We start from the raw sequence: 13,796 nt of genomic DNA, 5'->3' as shown, positions 1-13,796 counted from the left end.
CTAGGTTACAGGGGGACAAAGTGACCACAACCTCATTCTTGGGGACATGACAAAAATTCAGTGCAACAGAGCATCAACAATTGGTGTTGCTGCCCAAAATGGGGCATAGCCCATGTGCCTAGGAGTCCTCCGATTCAATACCTGTCTGGAGGCCAGTGGTGCAAATAGATTTTAACTCTTACTGGTACAGTACTGACCCCCCAACCCTGACCCGCCTCAGAAAAAAAATGTTCTGTGACTAGATCCCTGTGTGGATACAAATTTGTATCCATGGATGCAGATATCTGTGGATCCGCTGAACCGCAGGGCTCTCCTAAGAACCGCAGCAGTGAAAGGAGCTGAATGTGGGGCTGCCACTCCCAGGAGCCAGTGCCCTGCGCCAGCAGCTCCTCTGGCGCAGCTTTACCGCCCCCAGCCTTGTCCTCCAGTGGGGCTGTACAGACCCCAGACAGGAGAAACAGCTGCCTAGAAGTGATGAATAATTTAATGAATAATAATTATGAATGTTAAATTAAAAGTTAACTAAAGTTTATTCCTATTTTTAAACTTTATACCTTCTGACATGGAACCTTTGTCACAGCCTTTCTGGGAAATTCATCTCAGTGCCTTTATACACAATAGTAATGATAATCTCAAAAGAATGATAGGGGGCTAGTGAAAACTTTATTTGGATTTTTTTCTTGCCTTGCACCACAATACTCTATGTTCCTGATCGTCCCTAAGACCTCATTGATACCTTAAAATAGTTCCTAAAACTTTCCCGCAGAGCTCAACAAGAAAGCTGAGTTTCTTGTAGTTTCTTGCTGAGTCTCTTAACACACTTCCTTTCAATAATTCCAGCTCTTGAGATTATGTATATAAATTAGCTTTTCAAATGGTTTGGTTATATCTCTCCCAATTAATGTTCCCATATGCTATTTACAGATATATGTTGTCTAATTCTGAGCCCTTTTAATTTAAAAAACCCTTACAAGAAATCTTTTAACAGTTATTCTGAATATAGATGAACTAAATTATTCATTTTTCATTCCACTTAATCTGATTGAAGGGGGCATTGCCTAGTGGTTAGAAGTGGGACTGAGTGTCGGTACGCTCGTGGGTTTCTGTTCCTGGCTCTATCACTGACCCTGTGCCTTCATTAGAACGACTCTAAAAATGAGTATAAATACATCTGTGAGGTAGGTGAGACTATTTCGTGTTTGCAAAGTACTTTGAGAACCTCAGATGTAAGGTGCTAGCGAAATGCAATTTTTTGTTATTGTTTACATTATACAGATCCTCAACTGTACAAATTGAAGTTGATGTTATTTTAGTTACAAAATAAAGCGTGAAAGCTGGATTGGTTTGTTTATCTTGCTTGTCTCCCAAAGCCTTTCAACCGGTGCCACTTGTGGGTAGTTGATATTTTTAGTTGCACTTGTGTACTAACATCATCTGACCAGGGCCGACTTTATGAACTGTGGGGCCCGATTCGAATACCCGGCGGCGGTCTGGGGCTTCAGCGGCATTTCAGCGGCAGGGGGTCCACTCTGGGTCTTCCACAGCACTGAAGGACCCACCGCTGCTGAAATGCCGCCGAAGACCCCCGGGAGCAGACCACCTCCGGGTGAGTTAAAAAAAAAAAATTAAAAGGCGCCTTAGCTGCAGGGCCCTCTTAGCCACGGAGCCCAATTCGGGGGAATCGGCCTAAAGCCGGCCCTGCATTTGACCTCCAATATAATCTAAAAGACAATCATTTTGTCTAATTACAAAGAAAATAAAACACTATCCTGCTCTCCTCGAAATTAGTGACAAAACTCCCATTGACTTCAAGGTGCAAGATTGGGTTTTTTGCAGGCAGTTTTATTTCTCAAACATACACAAAAGCCTGTCAAACATAGTTCCTCAGCCCACTGTGGGCTGTAGCTCTCTGATGACTTTTCCATTTACTTCTCTCAATTTCTCATGTTTCAGGACCCATGACAGGGTTCTCCCAATCTCTGTTAATTGAGCCTATCCAACCAGGGCTCCCTTTTCCCCACATTCCTACTGCCTCTTCTCCCAGGGCACTCTGCCAGCCACTCTCAGGGAATTTCCTGCTCCCACTACCCTGACCTCCTGGCTTCTGGCCTGTCTCCACAGTGCCAGGGAGCAGAAAGCAAGTGCTCCAGGTTGTATCTTTCTGCCCCTTTCCTGACTGCATCTCACGCCTGACTCACCCATGCTCCCCGCAGGGCCCAGGCACCTTCTCTTATATGTGGGGGTCAGCTGACCAGTCCTAGGTGCACTGGCATCTTCCCTCTTAAAGGGCCAGTGCCACTCTGTGACACTTACACTAAAAGAATATTGTTAATTGTGCAAAGGCAAGTTCTCAAGTATTAAGAAATTCCAGAATAGAGGTTGCCTGAGCAACCTGTATTCAACCCTTTGTGCATATGTATTATGTACTCCTGGGGGAATTTTGCACCACTGCAAATGCACAGAATTAATGCAGTTTTTTTCTCTGCAGAAAATACATTCTTCCAGAGAGATGCTGCAGTTATGCCTTTTGCCCAACAGGGGCTGCCGGCTCATTGGCAGTAGTAGCCAGCGGCCAGCTGTGTTACTCACAGTGCCCTGCCTGTGGGGCCAAGTTAAGAGGCACAGGATGGGGAGGGACAGACAGAGCAGGTCACATGGGACTGCTGTGGGTGTCACATAGACTGGGGTTCAGAAGGGCTAGTGGGGGGGACAGACTGTGGCAGGGGCTGAATGGGAATAGGGGTGCAGAGCCACGTGGGGACAGGGGGCAGGAGGGAGCTGAATGGGGTGCAGGGATACATGGATATTGAGGGGTTGCAGGGCTACCTGGGGATAGGGAGTGGCTGAGTGGAGGTGCAGGGCTACCTGGGTATAGGGGGTGGCTGAGTGGGGGTGCAGGGACACATGGGGACAGGGGCAGCTGTGCCTGATTGAATGGGAGAGGCTAGGGGTCAGCCAGGATCTGCACAGGGGAGGCTCCCCAACTCTCTAACAGTCCCTGTTCCGTATTTCTCCCACCCACACCCAACAACCCTCCAGGTTCACTCCCAGGCTCCTTCCCAGCAATTATTTCCCTCTCCCTTGGCTCCTCCATTACCCCTGATTCCCCCAAGCCTTTGCATTGCTTCTGAGGGGTGTGGGAAATAAGTTGCTGGTAGGGCTGTCAAGTGATTAAACAAATTAATCATGATTAATTGTACTGTTAAACAATAATAAAATACCATTTATTGAAATATTTTTGGATGTTTTCTACATTTTCAAATATATTGTATTCTGTGTTGTAATTGAAATAAAAGTGTACAGTGCTCACTTTATTTTTAATACAAATATTTCCACTGTAAAAAACAAAAGAAATAGTATTTTTCAATTCTCCTAATACAATGTAGTGCAATCTCTTTATCATGAAAGTTGAACTTACAAATGTAGAATTATGTACAAAAAATAACTGCATTCAAAAATAAAACAATGTAACACTTTAGAGCCTACAAGTCCACTCTGTTCTACTTTAGCTAATCACTCAGAAACAAATTTGATTACAATTTGCAGGAGATAACGCTGCCCGCTTGTTGTTTACAATGTCACCTGAAAGTGAGAACAGGTGTTCACATGGCACTTTTGTAGCCGGTGTCACAAGAACTTTACGTTCCAGATGCACTAAAGATTTGTATGTCCCTTCACGCTTCAACCACCATTCCAGAAGATATGTGTCCATGCTGATGACGGGTTCTACTTGATAACAATCTAAAGCAGAGCGGACCAACGCATGTTCATTTTCATCATCTGAGTCAGCTGCCACCAGCAGAAGGTCGATTTTCTTTTTTGGTGTTTCAGGTTCTGTAGTTTCTGCATCTGAGTGTTGCTCTTTTAAGACTTTCTAGAGAATGCTCTATACCTCATCCCTCTCAGATTTTGGACGACACTTCAGATTCTTAAACCTTGGGTTGAGTGCTGTCACTATTTTTAGAAATCTCATATTGGTACCTTCTTTGCATTTTGTCAAATCTGCTGTGAAAGTGTTCTTAAAATGAACAACATGTGCTGGGTCATCATCCAAGACTGCTATGACATGAAATATATTGCAGAGTGCAGGTAAAACAGAGCAGGAGACATAAAATTCTCCCCCACAAATTTAATTACCTCATTTTTTTAACGAGCATCATCAACATGGAAGTATGTCCTCTGGAATGGTGGCAAAAGCATGAAGGGGCATATCAATCTTTAGCATATCTGGCACTTAAATACCTTGCAACACTGGCTACAAAAGTGCCATGCAACGTCCTGTTCTCACTTTCAGGTGACATTGTAGATAAGAAGCAGGCAGCAATATCTCCCATAAAAGTAAACAAACTTGTTTGTCTTAGTGATTAGCTGAATGAGAAGTAGGACTGAGTGGACTTGTAGGCTCTAAAGTTTTACATTATTTTGTTTTTGAGTGCAGTTATGCAACAAAAAAAATCTGCATTTCTAAGTTACACTTTCATGATAAAGAGATTGCACTTCAGTACTTGTATGAGGTGAATTGAAAAATACTATTTGTTTTGTTTATCATTTTTACGGTGCAAATATTTGTAATAAAAAATAATAATATAAAGTGAGCACTGTACATCCAAAAATCCGTAATAAATTTCACTTGGTATTCTATTGTTTAAGAGTGCGATTAACCGCAATTCATTTTTTTAATCGCGATTCATTTTTTTGAGCTAATCGTGTGAGTTAACTGTGATTAATTGACAGCCCTAGTTTCTGGTATTGTAGTTTAAATGAATTATTACTCAAAGCACTGTATTAATATGCCAAGGAAGGAAGCTATTTGTCAAAAAACATTTCCTGAATCTTTTTTGTTGTCTGTATTGTTACAGACATACTTACTGACAGGGATTTTGAAATAAATTGCCAAAATAATTGAAACTGGCATGATTATATTGTGTTATTTTGACAAATAAAATATGCAGAAAAATTAGGGAATTTTAAAATATTGTGTGCAGAATTTGTGATTTTTTTGGCACAGAATTACCCCAGGAGTAATTATGATACTATCTTTAATTAGATGATCACATACTATTTTTTTCTAGAGAGCCCCAGCTTCATTCAATGCACAGGATAGATGATCACTGAGTGAAGTAGCTGTTCAGTATTTCTTTATATCCTCATCATTCCTGAGATTTGTGGCCACTGCCTTATTTACCACATACCAAACAAACTCAACATTGAATACAGAATTAATTGCCTCATGGGTGTTTCTATGGCATTTGTCGCCATAGCATCTGAGTGTTTCAGAAACGTTACTGAATTTCTCTTCACAGTGCCTTATATTATCCCCATTTTTTAGATGAGGGAATCAGAGAAATTAAGGCCAAATTTTTAAAAAATGTCCAATAATTTCTGGTTCCTCAGTGATCAGGCACCCAACTTGAGACACTTAGGGTCTGATTGTTCAGAATGCCTGGTTTTTTATATGAACAAAGCAGTTTTACAGACATTATTTAATCCTCAGAATACCTTTGAGAGGTTGGTGTGTATGTAATATGTCCTTTTTACAGCGGTGGGAAACTGGTTGTGCTGGGCTGGCATAAGGGGGAGCAGAGGCCTCCACCTGCATGGCCACTTTGTCAGTGTCATCCTCTTCCCCAGTGTGATTCTTAAGTGGTGAGGAGGGCCTTGCACTGGGTCTCATATCAGGAAAATGTTGCCCTTACTGTGCTTACTTGGATGAATTGCCTTGTCTTCGCGACAGAAGCACCATGTGGAAATAAACAGCTCCACTGGCGCCCGTAGGTTTTCATATCAACATGAACAAATCTTGCTTGATCTACCCTTGCATGTGTGATCTTGCTGGTTCTCTACTGTACAGGATTCCAATGGTATGAGAGTAAAATGTGTTCTGAGCTAAATAGACCATAAATAAGGCTACGACTTAGTCACAGGTATTTTTAGTAAAAGTCATGGACAAGTCATGGGCAATAAACAAAAATTCACGCCTGTGACCTGTCCATGACTTATATCAAAAATACCTGATTAAATCTTGGGGGTGGGGGGCTGGAGGGCCATGGGGGAGCTGCTGCTGAGGGGGGTGATCCAAGGGGGCCACTGCTGGGGGCGGGGTGCCTGGGGCCAGCGGCACCAGCTGCCTGGCCCCATGGACCGGGGCTTCTCTGGCTGGCCAGGGACCGCTACCCAGGGGCGCTGCCCGTGGCTGCTCCAGCTGGGGACCACTGCCTGGGGCTGCAGACTGGTGCTGCTCCAGCCACCCCGGGACCACTGCTGTGGGCCGCTGGTGCAGCGACTGGTGTGGCTGTCCCCATGGCTGCTGCAAACGTGGCTGATGTGGCTGTCCTGGGGGCCACCTGGGCAGCAAGCCCTGGAGCCAGGTGCTGGGGCAGCTGTGAGGTCAGCCACCCGGGCCCCTGCAGAAGTCACAGAAAGTCATAGAATCCGTGACTTCCGTGGCCTCCATGAGAGATACGGAGCCCTAACTATAAATAAAGTTTCCTGTTTTTGTAAGAGAATTCCTCTCTCTTTGGTGCCATCCCTTCCCTTAAAAGTGTGCCTATCCCTTGCAGAATACTTGTAATTTAGTTAAAGGTGATTTTGTGGATTATATAGTGGTTTTTCCTTGAGAACACAATGGATGAGCACACCATTCTCTGTTCATGTATTGTATAACTAGTGGGTGAGTAGCAGCAGGCTAGAGATTCGCTGAATCAGTAATAATAGAATCAAAGATTCATAGAAATGTAGGGCTTGAAGGGACTCAGGAGGTCTTCTAGTCTTTCCTCTCCATGCTGAGGCAGGATTTAAATATGCTAAAGGACCTCTTCTAGCCCTATCTCTCTCTCTCTGTCTCTCTTGCTCTTTCTCAAATCAGAATCCATTTGTAGATGAGAAGAGTTATGCCCATGCCCTCACTATTTCCACTACCCTGCCATTGCCACAATGCTGTGGTATAAAGCTTCCCCTAGACTAAACCAACACTGTTGTGGTCTGTGTGCAGCGTAAGTGCAAGTTTCCTCCTTTAGAAAACATAGGATTTGACACACGTATCAGACTATTCATCACTGAGATCCCACCTTTGGCAATACTTGATCCATCAGATGAGAAATGTCAAACAAACAAACAATAACAACAACCCATAAACTACCAGCCAACAATACCACAATCACTAAAACCTCATAATGTCCCATGTGCAATGCTGTAGAGGGATCATAAAGGAACATTTTTGTCCTGACCCAGACAGGCAGCGTGGCAGAAAAGAATTCTGTATGTCGGCGTCAGGACACATCCCCTGTGGAAAATGGGGGGAAATCACTCTTAGGAATGTAAGAGATTCATTAGTCGGAATGATATATTGCTCTAGATAGCTTGAAGCATGGGATTTTCTGCAGCACTGGTTACCTGAAGGCTGGATTTTTGCTTGCGTAGGAATTGTTTGCAGGAGTCTATCCTTGGGAAATGATTCCTCATTTTCCTTTTGGCGGCATTTAAATTTTTCTAGTGTGTATTGTTCCCATCCGCTCCTGTATCCTTTTGTTCCAGACCATCTGGAACTTCAGAAGCTTTCATTACTCTTGTGGGGAGGATGGAAGGTGAAGGTTACTTTCCCCTAGGAAGTCCTTCACAAGCATTTGATCTGCAATGAAAAAGGCAGGCTAAAAAACAGGGACAAGTTTTTAAAGTGCTTGTACACAAATGCCAGAAGTCTAAATAATAAGATGGGTGAACTAGAGTGCCTTGTGATAAAGGAGGATATAGATATAATAGGCATCACAGAAACCTGGTGGACTGAGAGCAATCAATGGGACACATTCATCATTCGGGGTAAAAAATATATATATCGGAGGGACAGACACAGGCAGGCAGGGGGGGAGGGGTGGCACTATATGTTAAAGAAAGTGTAGATTCAAAAAAAAAAAAAATCTTATCCACAGCCCATATAGTCCTCTCTGATGAAAATTTCATGCTCTCTAAAAAAATATAAAAATAGGGGATATATTATCCCACCCCACCCCACCAGTAAATAATGATGATGATGATGATGAAAAATAGAGGAGGAAATAAAAATTAAGAAAATATAATAAGGGTGGGATTTTCATTTATCCCCATATTGACTGGGAACATTTCAGGAAAAAAAGAAGAAGAGAAAAAAATCTCTTCTTTTTAAATGACTGCTTCTGGGAGCAGCTGGATGGAGAAACCCACAAGAGGAGAGAGGGAGATTTAATCTGGAGGAGGAGCGAGTGGAGCTCAAGAGGGAGTGTAGGTAGCAGGACTGGAAATAGTGACCATAAATAAATAGCATTCATTATAACATCCTGGTGGTGGAAGAACTCAACTTACCAAACAAAACACCAACCTTCAAAAAAAAAAGGGGGAAAAAAAAAAAAAAAAGTTAGACAAAAAAAGAAGTTAGTTACAACTAAAAGTGTGATACCTGCAAGTTAAGTGGAGGCTTTTTTTAAAATACAACTAATATTAATACAAAAATTAATAAAACAAAAAAAAAAAAAAAAAAGAAAAAAAAAAAAAAAAAGAAAAAAAACAACCATGTAAAAAAAGAAGAAAGAGAAAAAAAAAAGAAAAAAAAAAAAGAAAAAAATGAAAGAAAGTGAAAAAAAAAAAAAAGCAAAAAAAAAGCCAAAGAAAGTGCAAGAGTGTAAGAAGAAAAAGAGAAAGAAAAAAGAAGAGCAAGAAAAAAAAAGAAACAAAAAAAAAAAAAAATTTTTTTTTAAAATCAAAAGAGCAAGGAAAAAAAAGCAAGCAAAAGCCCTGGCGATCAAAAATACAAAAAATAAAAAAGGAAAAAAAAAAATAAAAAAAAGAAATGAAAAACAAAATGGATTCTTGTCTTCAGTCTTCAGGATTGAGGATGTTGAGGAGATTTTCCCAAACCTGAGCTTTTGAGTGGGTGAGATCACTGTCACAAACTGTCATTGATTGAAGTGTGGAGAATTAATTGATAAACTTTAATTTAACAAACTTAAGGAGTCACTGGCATTCACCCAAGACAAGAATGAAAAGAAAAACCTGAGAAAATTGACTAAACTATTAACTAAGGTTTGTAACCTGTCCTTTAAATTAAATCTTTAAATAGCTAATGTAACAAATAGAATGAAAAAAAATAGTAAAAAAAAAAAGAAAAAAAAAAACAGAAAAGGGCAATAACAGAAAACGGTAATAAAAAGAAAAAATAAAAAAAAAAAAAAATATAAAAAAAAAAAAAAAAACAAAAAAACAAAAAAAACATAACATCTTGAAAAATTGTCAATTGTCTCTCTGTAAACAGGAAATTGTCTCTTACTAATCTGTTAGAGTGAACACAAGGGGAAACAAACATGTGGACAGGGTGGGACAAAGGTCCAGTTTTTGACAGAGGACAAAAGAAAGCCTCAGAAAGGCTCTCAAAGTAAAAAGGAAAGGGAAAAAAAGGAGAAGGAAAAGGGAAGTTTCAAAAGGAGGGAAAAAGGAATGGAGGGGGGGAAGGGGAAAAGGAAGGGGGTGGGGTAATTAATGAATGGGACTCCCAAGTGGAGGGGAGTAAATAGGTAATCCTAAGGGTCATTTATTCAATAAAAGATATTTCAAAATAATAAACAGAGAGGTGGCAAAGTAGAAAATAAAGATGAAGAAAAAGAGAGAACTAAGAGAGAAAAGAGAGATAAAGAGAAAAAAAAAAGATTCAAAAAAGAAAAGAAAAAAAGCAAAAAAAAAACAAAAAAAAAAAAATGATAAATGAAAAAAAATTGAAAATGAAAAATAAAATAAAATAAAAAACAACAAAAAAATAACTAATTAATTATACAAAACATGATGAAACTTGAGAGAATGAAAAGTTAAAAAATCTGAAGAGATGTCTAAAGTCAGCAGTGAAGAGAGAGCAAAAGATGCCAGAAAAGTGTGCAGGAAAAAAATAAAGTGATAAAAAATAATAAAATAATAAAGAATATATAATAATATATATTTATAGAATATATTATATAATACATACAAAGACATCTCCTCACAAAGAAAATCTAAAAAGATCAAAAGAAGGTCTAAAAAAAGAAAAAAAAAAAAAAAAAGAAGAAAGAGAGAAAAGAAAGATGATGAGGATGAGAGAGGGGGAAAGAGGAAAGGGAAAAGAGAAAGAGGGAAAGAGAGAGGACTATAAGAAATAACTAGAGGGAGGTAAATGAAAGAAAGAGTATAAGGAAAAGAAAGTTATAAGAGAAATAGGATAAGACAAAAAAAATATTAAAAATGAATAAAATAAGGAAGCAAATAAAAAACAAATAAAGGAAGTCTAAAAATATTTAGAAAAACTATAAAAAATAGATTACCTTTCTTCACACTGAATAAGACTTCTGGAACTGGACAATGTTTAGGAGGGACTAATGGTAAACTGGAAAGGATATGGGAAAAATTTGGGGAGGATAAGTGGCTAAATGGCTATTCTAGAATGGCTTCGGAGGAGGATGGAGATGGTCTCTAGAGAGGAGATGGATTCATGGAGAGGGGAGGGGAGATCTCAGATCAGATGGCATTTGGTTCCTGCCACTGTTGCAGGGGGGGCTGGCACCTGCTTTGGTCTGACTGGGATCTGACTTTCTTATGTTCTTATGTTAATGAGAGATGCCCATCCATTTTAGACTTCAATTTTTTGTTCTCTCTCCCCCAAGCCTCTAAATGCACATTGACTGGATAAGGCCGTACCAATTTTCAGAAAGCAACGCTGCTCTTGTACAGTCTCTCACCAGTTCATGGGAAAGAGTTTTTGTTTTGGTAATGGGCATTCAGTGGCACATAAATTAATACCCTGTAGGTCAAGGTCCTCTGCTGTGCTTAGTAAAGCCCAGGAGTGTGGTGTGACTGATCCCTGCCATGAAACAGAGCAGTCTTCAGGCTGCTTTACTTTACATCAGCTGTCAGACTGGTGCAAAAACAACTTTAACACAAGGGGAAATCTGGCCACTAATGATCAAAATCCCCACTCCACTATTTGTAACGTTGAATTTGCAATTCTGGTCCTAGCTGTTACTGTTCCTCTTGATTCAGTTTACCCCTGTTGTAATATTGAGAGCCAAGTCATGCTTGGCTTATTCAGGCTAACTATTTATTCCATTGCAGTCCTGAGTTTGTAGCTCTGATTGTTGTGTGGGACTCTGCAACATCCATTCAGGGAGGGGAATGGTAACTTTAGTTATACAGTTAGTAATCGTTCAGGTAAAAATGGCAAAGTGACAAACTAGTCCAGCTTGCTTTTGCTTTACACCAGTTCACACGCTTCTGCAATCTGAGTCTCCATTTTGGTGTCTTCTGTCTTTCCTCTCCACCTTACCAAACAGTTATCATAGTTTTTCATTCCTCACTGAGCTCGGTCTCCATCAGTAAAATAATGTAACAAAGATTTATAGGTTCATTTCACAAGAGGGACGCACTTTCATTTTGCCAGTGATGAATCATCTAATGTTTGTTTTGCCAGGCCTTGTACAAATCTTTACAGTCACTGAGGTGCACATCAATTAAAATGAAATTGTATTAAAATCAAAGATTTACTCCATTTAACACACCATGTTAAATATTAGTCGTCCCCCGCTCCCTCCGTTGGGAATATGGCACACAGGTACAGCAGCAGCAATATTAGATGGTAAATATCAGACTCCTATTTCTAAAATGCAAACAAAATACTCAAATTGCTGTTCTGCCTCAAAGGGTCGGTCTACACTGCACCTGGAGCATGCCTGCCAGCCTGGGTGGACAGACACATGTGAGCTCTGCTTGAGCTAGTGGGCTAAAAATAGCAGTGTGAATATTGAAGCGCCAGGTAGCCACCTGAATACAAGCCCACTTGACTCTGTGGGTCCAAGGTTGGCTATATTTATATATATCCCTATGGCTATATTTAGTCTGTTAGCTTGAGCGGAGCTGGCGCGTATCTGTCTACCTGGCTGGGAGGCGCAGTCCCAGCTACGGCATAGACATACGCAAAGTGATCTGAGAAAACCTCTTTCCCGTATTTCTTTATGCTCTCTGTCACACACCCACACCCATACATAAATGGGTTCTCCATCCTGTGGTCTGGGGCAGAATGGCACAGAAGCTGCTATACAAAAGAGGAGATTTTCATCTTATGTTACATCCCCCTTCCCCACCTTCAGTTCTTCATCCGTTTAGAATAGGGGTAATCAGAGCAGAATTACCTCTGTACTGTTACCTTAAGCAAAAAGAAAATTGCAATTTAAAATTCCTGCAGATCTCAGTTTAATTAGATTTTTAAGCTAGTTGCATGTTTTAATGTCTAGCTCTGGCAGTGCCTGTTACAGGATGCTGGGTTTTGATAGCTCAGAAATATATATTTTTTAAAAAGATGAATGTTCTGTGTTGTTAAAAGCCATGGGATTGGAGCTGTTTCTTAACCAATCAATTGGAGGTATGCAATATAATGAGTAATTTAGGCAGACTGACATGCTTCTCCAGGAAAATGAAAATCATGAGTGTGAATAATAGACTCCCCTAGTTATTGAAAATTGAGGCATATCGTATATACTGGTGTTTTGGGGAAAGGTTTGACATCTTAAGCCTGATACGTCTGTAGCATTATGGTGAGAATGCTGAAGATGTTTTATTTCAGGTGTTCAGTAAATGGAACATGTGACAGATGCATAAAGAATAGGAACATTTTTAGAAAAGAGAAAACAAAATTGATCATCCTGGTAAAAGATATTAATTAGAGTCTGGAGCAAGTAAAACCAGGTTAAATTATATTTTAATGCAGCGGTTCTCAAACTGGGGTCCACGGACCCATGGGGGTCTGCAAGGGTACTCCAGGGGGTCCACAAGTCATGTCCGGGGCTGCCAGCCCCAGTGATCAACTCCTCCCTCCCAGTGCCTCCTGCATGCCATGGAACAGCTGTTCAGCGGTGTGCAGGAGGTGCTGGGAGGGATGGGGAGGAGCAGGGACAGGGCACACTCAGGGAAGGGGAGGAAATAGGCAGGGAAGAGGAGCAGCAGGGGTGGGAAGAGGTGGGGCGGGGAAAGGGGTGGAATGGGGGATGAGCACCCCTGGGGAAAATTAGAAGCTGGCTTGGAGGTCCATGAAAATTTTTAAATCAAAATGGGGGTCCTCGGGTTTCTAAAGTTTGAGAACTGCTGTTTTAATAGAATGATGGAGTGACTTTTTTCCCCCCTATTCTGTACTTATCAGAAACTATATTCCATTTTTGGAAAGTGCTGTGTCTAAAAATGCTTAAAACCATAACACTATAGTTTAATTTGCAGCATCTGGAAGATCATACAAATGGTACTTCCTGCAAAAATGATTTTGATGAGCTATTAAATTCAGATGCTCAGGTTTTTTCCATATTGAATAACACTTGAAATGTAAAAGATTCTCAAATGGCAGAAAGCAAGATTTGAGAAGTGCATGTAGCCTGTATTTATAACTGTGTAAACTAACAAACAAGTTTTTGCCTGAATCTGTTTCTTTGGCTAACAGCATATTGCTTAAAACGAATGCATTTTGAGTAGCAAAACTTCTTTTGGAAATTTTTTTCCATGCTATAACTTGAAAATGTAGGAAATACAAGACCCATCCTACAAAGACTATACACGAGTTCCTTAACTGATGTGAGTTGTTCCTCAGAACTCAGGATAGAATCCTTAATTTTTACTGTAGTATTCAGTCAAATGACTGATGTACAGTAGGAAAAATTGCTTTTACGGTGCTAGAAAAAGGAAAAAAAAAAGTAAAACAAAAAAACTGAACTCCCATTACTCAAGATTAGTCTTCCATTACATGTTAAATGAACATGTCGGGCATTAGC

The 13,796-nt window shown here is 40.3% G+C and overlaps 1 protein-coding gene and 1 long non-coding RNA gene across 3 annotated transcripts in view; one reads left to right on the top strand and one right to left on the bottom strand.

Annotated features, from left to right (window-relative positions):
* The window catches only part of MPPED1 (metallophosphoesterase domain containing 1), a 77,059-nt gene that overhangs the window by 36,780 nt on the left and 26,483 nt on the right, over positions 1 to 13,796 (top strand). The window lies entirely within an intron of this gene.
* Positions 1 to 13,796, bottom strand: part of LOC120395715 — a 57,041-nt gene that overhangs the window by 31,643 nt on the left and 11,602 nt on the right. Inside the window, exon 2 of the long non-coding RNA XR_005592750.1 lies at positions 7,393 to 7,627. This is a non-coding gene — a long non-coding RNA (uncharacterized LOC120395715). The remainder of the gene's footprint in view (positions 1 to 7,392; positions 7,628 to 13,796) is intronic.

This window comes from Mauremys reevesii, linkage group 1, assembly GCF_016161935.1.
Source record: "Mauremys reevesii isolate NIE-2019 linkage group 1, ASM1616193v1, whole genome shotgun sequence".
NCBI lineage: Eukaryota > Metazoa > Chordata > Testudines > Geoemydidae > Mauremys > Mauremys reevesii.
This window is presented reverse-complemented; position numbering and strand designations above follow the sequence as displayed.